The following is a 14,551-nucleotide window of genomic DNA, read 5'->3' as shown; positions in this document are numbered from 1 at the left end:
AATTTTCATTCAGAAATGCCTAAAGATTTCTATTAAATAATTGAAATATGCAAACCATGGGAATAGGGAGAGGAATGTTCCTAACGACCAGATAATATATGTTGCTACCTGCAATGAGGCAACTGCCATATTTAAAGATGCACATGATTTCTTTAGACATTGTACACAAAATATTTTCTTTAAGAGATAATACTAGTTTTACACAGCCACACTTCTGACTCCTTTAAACAAGTATTTTAATTTCAACTAGTTGCTAATGTTACTGGCCACACTTGCTTTGTACGTATAGTGACTGCAATTGAAAATTCCCACACTGTAAAGTGGGAATTTACTGATGGAAACCATTTTCCAAGATGATTTAGAACTTGTAGAGGTTTGCATATGGGAAATCCGTGCAGATAGAGACCTATGGCCCAGGTGCCAATGAGTCAGAACAGAGTCAGTGATGAACACACTTAAAACAGAAGTTACTTCCTCACACACCCCAGTTCATCATGGTTATGGGAGTGAAAATTCCTGCCATGTGGACATAAGAAACCATTATACCAGAAAGTACTACAGAATTATTCAAACTACATGCTATGCTTATTTAATAAGCTCTCTATTTCCTTCTTTGATGCACAGATATCAACTTTATAATTTATGTACATAAAGACAATGCCAAAATCTTCTTAATAAAATTAATTAAAAATCCATAAGTTTACTGCATTATTCTAACATGCAAGGACCTTGCCTCAGAATTTAAGGTGAAAGAGCCTTTTAAAATCTAGATGCAGAAATATTGGCCTATTTTTCCATTTTACTCTTGTCCTATTAACTGTCTTCTGTTTTATTTATGCTCTGATTGAGACACGAGTCTCTGTGTGTGTGCAGTATAATTAATAAACACATATATTTTGAATAAGCTTTTCCAAGGAAATATTCTAAGAGAAATTCTTCCTTTTTCTAAAGTTTCTTAAGAGATCATGACTGAACTGAAGCTGAAATTGAAGCAGCTGAACTGAAGCTTTTTTTGCCACCTTCATGAAGTCTCTTACAGGTAGAAATATTTATATACTTAATACTTAAAATCTCTTTACTCTGATCATGTTTTAACTTAGCAGAATTTGTTGTTGAATAGCTTATGATGAACTCAAGAAAAAAACCCCAAAGCTCCAGAAAAATCATCCAGATGAAGAAAATCTCACTTAATCACAACTGTTTTAGTCCTTTTTAGGAAAATGTTGTCACCCTTCTGTTGATTTCAGGTGTATTTTAAACACTGAGGGGAATCCCATGGGACAAGACAGAAAACTTTTTCCAAAAACACATTGATCATTCATTCTCTTCACCTTGGCTGAGCCTTTTGGACCCATGAAACACATTTTGCATCAGACTGGGAGTACTGACTAGGAAACAAAAAGGTCACTTCTCTCCTATACACTTGGCTAGATGCCAAAGGCAAACACTTGCAAAAACTTGCTGAAAGTAAGGCCAACACGAAGTTAGGCCACACCCAAGTATTTGCTGTCCTTACATTAAAATCTTAGCTTAGTTTTCCCAGAAAATAAAGATTACGCACGGTTATCATCTAATTCAGTTTTCCCACTCAGGTGGCTAAATCAGGGAGAGGTAAACCTTCCAGATAATAAAACTTCCTCATTTTAGTAACTGGAAGGAGTTGAGAAACCAAACTAACCCAGCCAGGAAGAGCATGGTTGCCATCCATCCATTCCTGGCAAACACTCTGGCAGAAAGCAAATGCCTAACCACCAGGGACAGCCTAACCTGACATTGATCAGATGTGGAGTCTGAGAACCAGCCAAAGAACTATCTTGCACAGGGAAACACATAAGGCATATGCAGGGAACTGGAAAGGAGAGGGGTGGTAAAAAGGACAGGGAAGGATTAGGCCATAATACAGAGGAGGTCTTGGATTTCCAGAGAGGGAAAAATGCTTCTGGGTATATGGGAAAGAGATATTGCAGCAGCAATGCTCCCACATGAGGCTATCAGAAGCCTCATTTATAAAAGCTGCTTATTAGTTCAAGATGTAGAGATTTGTAACCTACTGCAGGAGGGGCTCCAGTCTACATTCACATATCTTGAAACATATAATGATCTTAACTAGGGAGGATAAGGCATGAGATAACTCAAGGTCTAGTATTAAATTAGGACACAATGTATTTTCCAGTTTATTCTCTTAATTAAAAATACTTATTAATTCCATAAACTGAAATACCTTACAGGATCAATGTAGACTATTTTTCATGAGAAGATGGAATAGCAGATTTCATTTACTGCTGTTGAATTTGGCTACAAATTACACGGGTCCAAAACCCAAAGAAGCCTTTCTATAGCATATTTCTGAGAGCTAATTTCCCAGCAGGTCTAGCACCAATTCACTGGTGGATATGAAAATGAACTTTACGTCAATTTTACCTAACATTTCCTTTTAGTGAGACATTTAAATTCTAGCAGACAGAATGTGCAATCCTGGGATATATTTGCAAGCTCTTCTGGATAAAGGATTTGTTTTAGTAGGATCATCTAAGTATGTATTTTCTTATCTTAAGCTCAAGTGTAGGTGCTGAAACACATCACATTTTAGAAAATGAGATTAACATAAAACAGGAAGAATAAGATTATATAAATACAGAATAAAATTATTTTATACTCCACTTTGTCTGTAAAGAATGCAAATCAAATCCACATTTTCAAGCTTTGTTATATCATCTGATTTTCTGCTTTATCTCCATAGAATCAGCTGAATTTGATAGAGTGTCAATTTGTATCGACTACTCCAGAGAAAATCTAATTAGATATATTTCCAACTCACAAAGTACAGATAGACTAATATCTAAGGAAATTTGCATTCTACTGATAAAACCCATAGTAATTAAAAACTCTTTTATATTAGTGTCCTATATTAAATGAAATATTTTTAATTCTGGAATAGGATGGTTTGTAGTTATTGATGACTGAAAAAGTCAGTCATTAAATGCTTGCAGATGACTTGGACAGAAGTAGTATTATATCACCAAAGAACAAAAAAAACCACCTTGAGTCAGTATTTTTCCATGAAATTTGTATTAAATTTTGTTCACAACAACTCCTTTCAAAGTCATTCCAGAAGACATTTTTTCCTATAAATGAACATCTATGTATCATAAACAGTGCCTTGGTGGTTTCTTTTTCAAAAGTCACAGTCGATTTTAGTAGCATATTTAATAAGCTAAGATAATGGAGGAAGAGGTTAAGTACACTCTTCATCAAAGCTTGCATTGCCCCATGTAAAAAAAGTACTCTGCCCACCACCACACAAACACTAATTAATGTTTTCATATTAAGTCTCCATCTCCTTTTAGTGTTCCACTTCAAAGAAGTCCTGCATCGATACATAAGTGTTTTACTCTCTTTTAATGCTGCCAAACTAGTTGAAACCTTTTTTGAAGACTATTCCCTAATCTTTCCTATCTAGGAAATGTACTGTGAACATTTCTCTTTGGAAATCTTTCCCCTCTGCTTATCACTGCAGACACTGTAATGTACAACCACTTACTATTCTAAGAAACAAAGGTGCTTCTGCAGTTGTGACTTCCAACCTAATCAAATCAAATCAAAGTAGGTCCCCAGCCAGTAGACAGATTCTTCCCACAGGGTCCCCAGAGAGCCCTGTGACATGTAAATCACTTGACACTTTCCAGGAGGATGCTGTTCTGTGCTATAAGCCTGCAGCACACCATTACTGATTACTACTTCCGCACTTACAGAGACAGACAACGTTCTTATTCATACTGACACTTTTAAACTGGCTTATTTTCCCACTATAAAAAGTCATTTCTGTGAACAACTGCTGCACCAAGAAAGAGGGCAGACTGAGAATGGAGAACACCCTGTTCTCTACAGAATCATTTTTACTTTAAATCATGCAGATGGGGTAAGATACTAAGCCTGCTCAGTAGAGAATGGTAAAAAAATATACAGAGAGATGTGCTGCAGCTAAATGCATATAAAGGGATCAGAGATGTATAGAAAAGCATTTTGTAATATGAAAATCAAATAAAATACCTCTCTTAAGAAAACATGAATATAGAGAAGCAAATTTGACATATATTTAATAATTAAGCAATCATAACATCTTGATTAAGTAAATTTGGGTGACAGAATAGTGGCTTTAGCAGTTAATTAATCTATACTTTTAATTCCAGTATCTCTTAATTTACAAAAAATCTTTCAAGAAAGTTGTCAAGAAATCCCAAAAGAATTTTACTACAGAGAAAAAGTGTAAGCTGTGAAATGAGTCTGATGTATTGCACAGATGCTGATTATACATGGTAATAAAATTGACAGCTCTTCTTTGCATTTTCCCCATCTGCTTTTAAAGTAAATGGCAAAAACAGCTGTCAAAAAACCAAAAAATAGATTTCAGTAATGGGATTGAGTACAGCTCCTGAATCTGAACAACTGCAATACGCAGCCAACACATCTCTCATCATAAGCAACATCTGCCAGATTTTGGGTTTTCTTTTTTTGGTTGTTTTTAAAATAAGGAAACATTAATGATCTCCCTTGCTAGAGGAATCCTTGAGGCTATTAAACAAAGTACCTTTATTGTCTCTCCATAACTGTACCTCTAGAGTGCTTAAATCCACTAAATGTCACTTCTAGCCTCAGCAGCAGAAGAATTCTGTTGAAATCTGTGATACCATCTACACCTAACAAAACAAAAGATGTATTTTGAATGACTACATTACTTGCATTTCTTACTTTCAGGCTCTAAGTCTATGTATTAATAAATCTGTTTGACAGTTTCCTAAATATTTGTATATAAAGAATCACTGTTAATGTTGCCCTAAAGCTTGCCAAACTGTTAACATCCAGCCTAATTGTTCTATCAAATATTTCCTCAGGGGATTGGTTTAAAATGACAGGCTACTCCTTAGTCTGCATTACATCAAGAAAGTAACAAGAATTGCAATTCTAAAGCTATTAAACAATTCATCACATTTATTCAAAAGCAAGTCTCAAACCTGCATTTCATTACAGAAAGGGCCATCTCATGCTCTGAACTCTAGAGCATCACTAATGATGATGGGCTTGACATTCCTCCATTGTTACAGGTCCAGGTTGTAGCAAAATATGGCACTTGTTAAATAATTATTTGCTTAGTACTTTGGCTTCTGTCAGTGAGGCTCCAGTGCAATTAGCCCGAGTCACCCAGACTCAAGTTAGTCTCTGTAATTAACTCATTTTTGATGAAACTTCTTATACTACCAAACCTAGTCAAGGTGTTCATAAGTTTTTTAAATTCACCAAAAAATAGATACAATCCTGACAGATATAGATACACTCTTGGCTCATCGCAAGTCTACTTGTTCTAAAAGAGCAGAAACACTACCTTGAAAATCCCCCCACTGTGAGAGACCCAAAGGTGACAGGAGTCCTCATTACCTGCTAAATAATATGTGGTCTTACACTACGAATTTGCCACAAAATTAAAAAAAGCTCTTTAATGGAGAATATGCGGTTGCTTACTTTACTATGTATTTAAAAATGTAATTGATGAAGAAACATTGGAATGATGACAAAATACAAAATACTGAAAAGTCAATATCTACAGCTTCTTTTTAAATTACTTCACTCACATAATTGCCGAGGAAAAGTAATCAGCAGTGAAGAGCCATGTGAGAAAATAAAATCTAAGATTAACAACACCTTTGGAGTGTGGCACAGCTGTCAGAGATCTACAAGGGTTTTTCTGGAAAAGTGACATGGGCCTTCTCCAGCTTCCCTTCATGCTGTATAAAATATTCATTTATTCCATGCTTGAGTTATTTTCTTTCCCTTGGCAGCATCAGAGAGGTCCATCAAGGTGCCTCTTCTACTTAACACCCAGAGAAAACTGCACAAAACCCCGAGAGGTGGACTGGTGCTCATGGTGGCCAGTACCTACTGCTAGTTTCTGGAAACCAGCACTGCCTTCTTATGTTTCTTGTCTGGTTGTTTTGTTCTGTGTCTCCATGTACTCTTGACTCCTGAAATTATCCTGTTGTCTGAATTTAATTAGTTTTCAAGACAGGACACAAGGGTATGAAGAAAGCCAAAGACGTGAACAATGTCAGCACAGAACACAGGCTAATAAAGAACAGATTAGATGTTACATGTACAAAAACATCTGACAACTCAAATGAAAAAGCTGTTTTTTTTGTTTTCCAAAAAGCATAAAGCCAAATAATTTACAGTAATTTTCAGATTAGGAAGATATTTGAGTAAGAGCATGACAAATCATTTCTCTTGTGTGTGTTAAGCAGGCAGGATTAGCTATCCAAGTAGAGAAATCATCTATTTTTGAAGCAGTCAAATGGAATATGGTTTAAGTCCTGCCCAAGAAATAATAAGGTAGGAATACCAAAGATAAGTTAAAGGTAATTCAGTAAAATCTGCATTGGTAAATTAAATATATTAAGGTGAAGAAGTTAATACCTTAACAAATTTCTCTAGGTCATTAAATTTGTTTCACAGTTATTCAATACACTGCCATATGGATAATGCATTTTTTGTTATTTACATGTATTTATTCTGCTTATATGTATATATCATATAAAAGATGTTTAAATTTTAGCAAATTTCTAAATTTCTGTTTAAGCACACAAACCAGTTGTTTTATATTGCAGTGAACATATACACTGCTTTAACTAAGAAATAGTGACCCTCCCAAGAACATAGAAAAGCACAGCAAGAGAACTGTATCACTGACATACAGAAGAGAGGTCAGCGAGTGGTAAATCATAGAACCTTTCCAGTAAAATTATAACACAGTAATATGTTTATTTTAATGCAAATTTTTTCAATGTTTATGGCCTTATTTGCAATATTTAGACCACTGAACAGGGCCAGGGACTTTTTTTAAATTAGGTGCTGCAGAACATGGAAAACTTCAGTCACAGTGTATACTGATACTAAAATTTTTTTGTCGTGTCAGCTATTTTGCAGAAGATATTTCCATTTCATTAGGAACCTTTTTGGTCCTTGTCCATATGTAAAGCCTCCACTCAGGAATTCTCATGAATAAGCATATAAGCAATACATCGTAACTAATAATATTGCATCCGAAGATGATGTACTATTATTATTTGATATGAGCTTTTGGACATAAGAATGTATTAAATTTTAGTCAAAACAGAAGCAAAAGCTCTGGATTTCAGTGAAAATTCACTGTGTGTCCATAGTCCACTGGCATAAATCTGATTATCTGGTCCAATGCATTAGCCATGAGTGATCTTGAAAGCATTGGTCTTAGAAACCTTTGGGAAGGGCAGAAGATAAGAAAAGGTTTCAGGAAAAGGACACATGAAGTACAGTTGAAGAGAAACACAGATAAGAAAAGTTAATTTTAATATCAGGACAACTTTATAAAGTTGCTCAAAAGTTTGGAGTGTTAGAATAAGAGCTGAGAAAATATTAGCCAGACCATATGAATTTATTAAGGTGCATTTAGTTACCAATGTGTCTTTTAACACGCTTCATTTTAATCCAGCACTTCCTGAAAATTCAAAACCTGACAGTTTTCTGGCTTCCAACTGACCAAAGTATGCATCACTATTCATAAGCAAATGAATGCTATAACAATTAATTTAATTTTTCATCCATAAGTAGACATCATCTTTTCACTTGACAAATGCAGGTGAAGAGCCATGTGTGAAATAAAATCTAAGATTAACAACATCTCTGGAGTGTGGCACAGCTGTCAGGTTTGTTATGAGAGCAATTAAGAAAATAAAAAATTATTCTGTTGATAAAACAGAAAAGTTGAAAAAAGAGCCATAAGAACAATTAAATTATTTTGAAATATTTTATAGTGAGACCAAAGAGATTTATCTGTTTCAGGTAACTTCAGAAGGTTAATGTATATTTTCTCAAAACCAGAAGACACAGTTATAGAGAACTCTTGCAAACTACTAAAATCAATATATTGTAAAGACCAGTGACTATATAAACATATGCATATATAGAAACAATTTGGAAAAACCCTTCCAGAACCTTGCTGGATGTGCAAAATTCTGGATGATGGCTTAACTGGTTAAGAGTAAATCGCATGTATGAACTGACATCATTATCACTTCCTAAGAAGACTAATATTTTGATTTAAACTAAATAGCAAACACAAACCAAACTCAGAAAACCAATCAATTTAATGCCTTGTGATTTATTGCTTGTAACTTATTGTAACTTATCCTCTCCACAGCATTCCTCATTCCTTTCAAGCTGCAAGGATGCAGGGTTTGCTCTCGTTTCTGTCCTGCTACATAGACAGCCAAATCATGCTTTGAGCTGTTAAAAATAGAGAAAGCTGCCTTATCACTGATATTTCAGAGCTTTCCTGCTATGCCAGTCTTTAAAATGTCTTCAATAAATGTGCCTAAATCCTCTCCAGGTGACCTTTGTCTGTAAAGGATCATCTTTACAAGTGTCTTTGCATCTTGATATGAGTCTCTCTGTTCAGTTGCTACTTATTTAAGACTGTACCTTGGACTTTTATCTAAGGATTAATAAAAAGGACAACAGAAATGGTGAAACTGTACACATGCCAAATGTCACTGGGAAAGATACATACACAGAGGTCCCAGTACTCAAAATTCCTCATGTATGCAAAGCACTTCCCCAGTGTCTGCAGTGTGATCACATCACTTTATCTTGGTTAAGTCCATCTGTCAAAATCAGTTCTGTCAGATCTCATTTCCTTTCCCCCCTTTTCCTCTTCCTTTTTCTTCTTTCTCTCCTTTCACTTCCTTTTTTCTCCCTTCTCCTTTAATATAATGTGAGTGTTACTGTGAGAAGCAGTCTCAGGAGTTTTTAATCCTGCTTAATTTCAAACACAGCTCACAAAGATGTAGTTGAGTGCTTGGGATAACACACAATCATTAATCAACACTTATGAAAACAAAGTATAAGAAAGAATGAGACGGAAAGATGAAAACATGAAGAAAAATAGCCAGAAATCAGGATGGTAAGATAAGACAAGACTGAGGGAAAAAAATAGGAAACTCGTGGAAAATTAAAATAATGTTGTCATGAAACAACTGTACAGTTTCTACTTTAGGCATTCAAACATTATAAAGCTCCATTCACATGAAACAAAAACTTCATCCTTAAGGCCAAAGTAATAAGAAGTCAGGGGCTTTTCAGTACACTGGATTGTGATGGTGAACTGTTAAAATTCCTGACTCCTATACGTTTTCTTTCATTTCACATATTACGTGGTTTAGCGTCTTTGCTGCCTGTTACAAAAACTACATTTATCTATTCAACTGTTTGTTCCTTGTTTAACAGTGGCAATCCTCCAGTCATCCTTCCCTCCAGCAAACCTCCCTCCTCCCCAAAACACCATTGTAGTGACTGCTATCCTTCTGAGAAAGAAAAATAATTTAATTAGGTCCTTTTTTTTGACTAATGATTTTTTTAGTATAAAAAATGAAGGAACAATCAATTTAATTGTACTCTTTTCACTTAAATAATCATCATTTGTACAAAGTTATGGTTATTGATGCAAGTACTCCTTTCCCCCTCCGCCACCCATAGAAAAAACTATTTCAGTTCTATTTATTTTCATTTATGCATACTATTACAGAAAGGAAAAAAGTTTTAGAATCACTTTGACAGGTTCAAGCCATGGAAGAGAAAAGAAAATCAGAAGAATATAGGAGCAGCATTTTCATGAAGGTAGGTCTAGCTCATTAATGGCTTTTTGGCCTCTTTTGAAATAAGGGCCTGTCACACATTCTGGGATAAGGTACCAGTACAATTAATAGAATTGCTGCTGGGTTGCTATTTGTAGGATTTCTCACAGTCTGTTTGAACACGTGCCAAAAAAAGTCTCTATTTGAAGGGAACCAGAATTATTTCTGCCGATCATTCTCAAAGAATTGTCAGAAGGTGAATCCTGAAATTAAACCAAGTGAAAAGAGATTAACAGTGATGAAAAACTAAAATGTGGAAAGAATGCTAGCACAGAGGCTGATAAATGCTATTGCCATTAGAAAGGCTGTAATTTCTAGCACCAATTAAAGTAATAGTTTTGAACCTTAATGACATTTAATGCCTTTAATACATGAACTGCATGACAACGGAGGAAAGCACTAGGTGTATGAGGCCACTTAAGTTGGTTAAGTGTAACAGATTGAACATGCCAGAGAAAGGGCATCTCCAAAACAAAATCTGTAAAAGGAGAGAGGTTTAAATAAAATATCAAAACCAACTCAAATTATGATGTTTGTGATGAATTAATGAATGATGTATCATGCTTTGCTTAAGTTGATGAAAAAAGGCTAAAGAGGCATACTAAATAACAAAAATTGTAAGAGTATTCATATTATTTATGGGCACTGTATTTTGCCTCGCAGTGTTACAAATACAGACATTAAAATAACAGGTCTATGGGAATCTTTTTTAAGTTCCCAAAATGTCTCCTGCAGGTAATTCATAGTATGAAATCTATTAATTTGAAACAGAGGCAAAGGTATATCTGTGCACCCCTTTAATTTCTGTGCTTTCTGTAGAATTTATAAGTGCACTAAAATTGGAGGAGTTTTGGTGCTCAACCATTTTATTTTTTTTTTAATACATATGGAATATGAAGTATTTATTTTTCAAATATCATCACATTGATTGGATAAATCCTGCAAATAAAAGTTTAGGTATTCTCGTTTGGCACGCTGTGAGTTTATTTAGATAATAAAGTGGGGAATAATTTTGGAGGAAGGGTGTAACTGGTACAGATACAACTGTACGAAGTCAACACAGATTAAGAATTACATTTACCGAGATACTGAATACTTAATTTTGCTCCAAGCTTTATAAAACAGAAGGGAAAAATAGAGGACACCACAGGTTTTATTCTCCTTCCATTTTCACTGGCAGTTACTTGGAGATAAGCAGTCCTGTTTCTGAAGGCATCTTCCCAAGAGGCACTTGGCAGACAATGGACTGCCTGCTGACTGCCTTCATGCAGTGGGAATTGCTGCTTCCAGCCAACTGACTTCCATACCAATTGAGAAGTCAGACAGAGAGTATGACAAAATCAGCTCAGCAACACCCTGACAGTCACCTACTGTCACTGGAATGAAACAGCATTTTGGCAACTGGCTCTGCCTCCTCCTGCTCCCACCATCACAGAACCGTGGTGCTCATTCCTCAACCACTTCCAGTGCTAACTCTTTTTCTCAGTGGTTTAGGCTATCACACCAAACTCAATGACAGAGCAGGGACAGCAAGCACGTGCTCTCCCTGCCAGCTCTGCTACAGAGGCAGTATCAGCCTGAGAAGATAGTTCCTAATGTCTTAAAACAACATTCAAGACAGTAGAGCTATCAAGGCAATGTAAAGCCACAACATCAGCATTAGACTAAACAGAAATCCTTTTCTTGTAACTTTTCCACAGAGAACTAACTCAGAGCTTCAACACACGAAATTTTACTCAATGGAAACTGCCGATGTATAATACTTAAGAAATTCAATATTCCATTTAAAGTGTTCTTTTTATCACACTAATTAGATACAAGTTAATTTATCAAACCCCTAGGAGAAAAAAAAAAAGCCTACAATTATCAACATGGAATATACACTTAAACCTGTGATTTCATTATATTTCATCAAAAGGATAGAGAAAGCAACATTATTAATACTGCATGGCTTTATACAACATTGTCCCAAACAGACTGACACTGTAATGAATTCAATGTATTCTTGTGCAGAAACAGATCAGACAAAATTTTTTTCAAACAAAGTTAAGAAATCAGTGTTTCATAGGCTACTGAGTTGTTGATTGAGGTCAAGGTTTCCACAGAAAGAACAGGAGAAATGGACAGAGAACTTGGTAAAATACCACAAAACCATGAGCCATGTCTTGAAGACAAACTTCAAAAGAACCTCAAGGTAAAAAAAAAAGGTATTATAGATCTTTTAAAAGTGAATATGGATTATATTCTTATTAAAAATAACCTGCTCTCCATATAAGAACAAATAAGATGCAGAAAACGTGGAAAAACAAAATCTCACAAAAGTAAGTTCTCAGATTTTAAACACCTCTATAAAGGAGGGTTGACAATAAAGTTTAATGCCAGATCCACAGGAAAACATTTTTTTTTATATGAGATACAATAAAGAAAAGACAAAAGGATGGAAAGATGTAAGCACCAGAGGTGTTTATGTACCATGAAGTTGGCTGAAGCACAAAATGACATGCAGGTACTCAGCACTGGATTCCTCAAACGCAGCTCATAAAGAGGGGTCAGAAGGCAGAAAAACATGTTCAGAGTAAGGGAAATTGAAAGTATTGTGGATTTTTCTAATGTCCCTATCAATAAAGTAGGAAATGTTCAAATGAAGAAACAGAAGAAGATTGGACAAAATTTGGTGCAGGTAAATTAGAAGAATAAAGCTAATTTTCTTGCAGTGTGCACAGGAATCTGGTAGTATTATAAAGATGAGTGAATAAATAATAATTTGGCTGTTAAAGCCTGTACATCCTTCAGAAAACAACAGGGAGCCAACACATTTCTCTTCCCCCCTCTTGCTGAGAACTGGGGAGCTCCTGCCAAAGCATGCGCTTAAATGGCGATTAAGGTAATGAAGCCATGTGTGTGGGAACTGCGTAGCCATGGTGGAAATGCAGCGCTCACTGCACCCTCTGCCTCGTGCTCAGCGACTCCCCAGAATTCCGAACACTGCCGTGACAGCACGGGCTCACCTCTTCAAGTGCTTACTGTCAGCTGCCATCTTGGCATACTGACAACATTATCGCCTAAGGAATAAGTGAAAAAACAGATTATTTTGTGGGATACAATCATTCTTTTCCATCTTATCTCAAGGGGTTGCTATAAGCAACAGTTGCAAAGGACTTATTTAAAAAATGAAGCCTTAAAAAACTTATTGTATGACAACAATACTGGAATGTCACAATCTTCCTGCAAGTTAAATTTAGTTAAAAGCAGAGAGGACTGAAGTCTTTCATACAGCAGCTTTAAAACGTGACATACAACCTGATTCAGTGTTAGAAATGTCTATGGATGTGATAATAGGATTACCTTTACCAACTTCTTGTTCCTGACAAAATCATAACAGCTAAAAACCAAAAGGCCTAGGACTCTGCAGGGCTAGTTCAAATTAAAACATGGTGCAACATGTACTGGCAGTTAAAAAATGTGAGTCATTATTAGGTTGCAAAAGGCAAATGAAAGAAAACTAAAATTCTATTAATAAAAATATGATGATCCACTGTCATCTGTTTTATTCAGCTCTGGTCACTGAAGATTAAAAAAAAAAAGTTACAAAACAAGTAGTTCAGAGAAATAAGAGGAGATTAATCATGTCATAGAAGGTTTTGGCATTCAAAAAGACTGAATGGAGTTGGAACATTAGTTCAGAGAAGAGAAGAATGAAGATGGCATGCAAAATAGAAGGTGACAGGGAATATTATGTATGTGACTGCATTTTTCTTCCCTCTACAAAGACAAAGGAACATTAATGAAACTTTAAAAAACTGTATTTTAAACTGGAAAGTTTGAGCACAACTCCCTACCCCAAAATTTATTATCTTAACATGAAGATGTAAACATAGTAGAGTTTGGAGCAGATTGGATATTTAAAAGGAAACCCCTTTTTTCCCTGAAAGCTTTCCAAATTTTCAAGTTTCAGAGTAACCCCAACACATATTGGGAGCAAAGAAAATATTTGTGCTACTGGTATTTAATTTCTGAAGTTGTACACTTCTGTTTCTAAAATACTCTTTAGGGACACCTAAAGAGTGGGCCACTGGCCAGAGTGGAGTGCTGGTTTGATCCAGTCTCAGACTTCCTCCACCTCTTTATTGGTAGAACCTTTTTCACTCCAAAACCACTCATTTTCCAGCCTCTTCTCTCTCTCTCATTCTCTTTCATGCTATGAAGCTAAATACACCTCCCATCCATGAGAATCGTAAGACAACTGTCACTAATAGTTTTCCTCACATTAAAGCAACAAGTATAGCTTTCTCCATATAACCAGGAAAATATATTTGTAAAAACTTCAACTCCTCTTCAACATATTGACAAGGAAGCAGAAACAACCCTGTGATTCTCAGCAAATACACGATCCTTTACTCTAATTCTTCCACTGAGTTCATCCCTCAATTTCAGAGCATTTTCTTCCTGCCTTCCTTCCCTTTATTTCTCTCCTTACATTCCACTCAATAGCAAAGTGTTATTCTCTCTATGATAAGGTCAGCCTACCAATGGCTCAAATCATATCTTGTATCACATTCTTCTGAGTTACTCAAAAACTATCACTGAAGTTCAGATCTTTCACCACACCAACATTCACTGGTGTGCACCTGTTTAATACAAAATTATTCCTAAAATTTGATTTTCTAATGTTCTTTCTCTTACACCTCCTGAGCAAAATATTGTGATTTGCATTTTACATAGCCAGAACCTACAAACTAGATACAATACAGACAGATGATAGATAGTTTACACTGGGTCAGTATGAACTATATACACTGTACATATGTGTATGAGCACACACATATCTCAAT

The 14,551-nt window shown here is 35.5% G+C and overlaps 1 protein-coding gene across 3 annotated transcripts in view; it reads right to left on the bottom strand.

Annotated features, from left to right (window-relative positions):
* SLIT2 (slit guidance ligand 2) overlaps positions 1–14,551 on the bottom strand; it is a 261,831-nt gene that overhangs the window by 75,222 nt on the left and 172,058 nt on the right. The gene's annotated exons all lie outside the window — the stretch shown is intronic.

This window comes from Pseudopodoces humilis, chromosome 6 (assembly GCF_049639895.1).
Source record: "Pseudopodoces humilis isolate 2021_Gansu_Grassland_sample_001 chromosome 6, ASM4963989v1, whole genome shotgun sequence".
NCBI lineage: Eukaryota > Metazoa > Chordata > Aves > Passeriformes > Paridae > Pseudopodoces > Pseudopodoces humilis.
This window is presented reverse-complemented; position numbering and strand designations above follow the sequence as displayed.